The sequence below is a fragment of the Lithobates pipiens genome, unplaced genomic scaffold, assembly GCF_037356315.1.
Source record: "Lithobates pipiens isolate NorthernLeopardFrog02 unplaced genomic scaffold, aLitPip1_a1.2 Scaffold_17, whole genome shotgun sequence".
In the NCBI taxonomy this organism is placed as follows: domain Eukaryota; kingdom Metazoa; phylum Chordata; class Amphibia; order Anura; family Ranidae; genus Lithobates; species Lithobates pipiens.
In genome coordinates, this window is record NW_027507755.1 from 4125611 (window position 1) to 4127667 (window position 2057).

Consider the following 2057-nt stretch of genomic DNA (forward strand, 5'->3'; position numbering starts at 1 on the left):
GTTCACCTTTTCACAAAACATGACAGCTAAACAAACGCCAAACACCTTTTTCATACCCCCCAGTCCAATTTATCCTCGGATGATTATCCATTACTGCCCATGGTAGCCGATGTAACAGTGGTCCAGCCATTTGAAAAGCCTAGCTCTTCACCCTCTTTTTCCAGGACAGCTCAGGAGGAGTCTCATTTGTCTGCATAGTCATGTGCCGGCACTGATTAATGCACGCTTACCATCATGAGCTTTATGATGCTATGCCTCCAGATCACTACAATGGCTGATGTGGGCATCAGAAGATAATCAATGAAGGTGGTGAAACGGGGGACACAGGGATGTGAGGAGGGGATGGTGCTGAGCGTTAAATTTTTTCCAAAAAAAAAAGGTGAATTAACCCTTTAAGATAATGCACACAAAAAGTTTTCTGGCAATGCATACAGGAAGTTTTTGATCTCACGCCAAAGGGTTTTTGATTATCTTTTTTACTGCCCGAGGACTAATCCTTTAGGTTGGGTTCTCACATGTGTGAATTGGATGCGCATTTCTCCACATCCAATCTGGATGACAGGCAGGCATCTCAACCGGTAAACAAACACACTGGACCCCAGGGATGAACCCGCAGCCACACTTGTGAACCCGGCCTTAAAAAAGCCAATGCATACAAGTCTCCACACACGTGGTAACAGACTTGCTGACTTGAACTGGTTTTTATTTCCATACAGGTCTATGAGAATACAAATCTCTCTTGAAGAAAATCAATTACCGTATTTTTCGGACTATAAGGCGCACCGGATTATAAGGCGCACTAGCCACGACCGGCTGATAAAATGGATATTTCCATATATAAGGCGCATCGGACTATAAGGCGCACCGGATTATAAGGCGCACTAGCAACGACCGGCTGATAAAATGGATATTTCCATATATATAAAGCGCATCGGACTATAAGGCGCACGGTCGATTTTGTGAGAAAATTTAGGCTTTTACGTGCGCCTTATAGTCCGAAGGTTTACGTCAAGATGACAGATACTGTTAACAAAGAACTCCAGCGATGTCAACAGGTCATATATAAGGCGCACCGGACTATAAGGCGCACGGTCGTTTTTGGGAGAAAATTTAGGCTTTTACGTGCGCCTTATAGTCCGAAAAATACGGTACGCTTGTCAATGTACCAAGGATGAACTCAGAAGCATCTCATATTGAGGCCATCAACACAAGCCCAAAGCCTATTAACAAAGGTGCATACTGTCGCCAAAAGCAGGAAGGGAAGAGAGAAGAAAGGGGGAAAAAAAAAAAAAAAAAACACCCACACACACACACCACAACTTTCAGAAGATGCAATTTTCAATAAAATGTGTAAAAAAAAAAAAAAATTGGAAGTGGCATTCGTACCCGAGCATTTCAAGAGCTGAAAACGCTCATCTCAAAAGTTCCAAAAACCCATTCATTTAAATGGCCCCTGTCCACATCTGAGCGTTCTGTCATCTGAAGCAAAACGCCTGAAGCTCAAAAAACAAGCGTTTTTCTGCTTTTTACATTGGTGACCTTTTGACCTGTACAAAATCACGGTACGCTCAGGTGTGAATGCAGCCGTAATCCCTCTTTTATACAGCGCTTATATTTTCACTCAGTCTTCACTGCATTTTCAACACTTTTTGAATAAAACTAAACAATAAAATGAATGGAATTCAATACAGAACAAAGTAACAAAATAAAACTGCTTTAAAAAGCAGGTAAAGCATGGAGGCCTTGTTCACACCATGCATGTGTATGGTGTGAACAAGGCACATGGAAAAAACACTTTTCTATGTGCTCTGGCATGCAGAAAAAAAAGCAACTCAAGGGACATGGGGTTAACCAGCATTAATAAAAAAAAAATTTTTTAAAAAAAAGTGTGAAATAGGAAAAAAAAAATTAAAAAAAACAAACACACACTGTATTGCTGCAGTTTCCCTCTTGCTTTTAAGCCTCTTGCACACAGGCATAATAATTTACATTCAGAATTTACCTGGCAGAAAGATCCTGAGAAAAAAAAAAAAAAAAAAAAAAAAAAAACACACCAC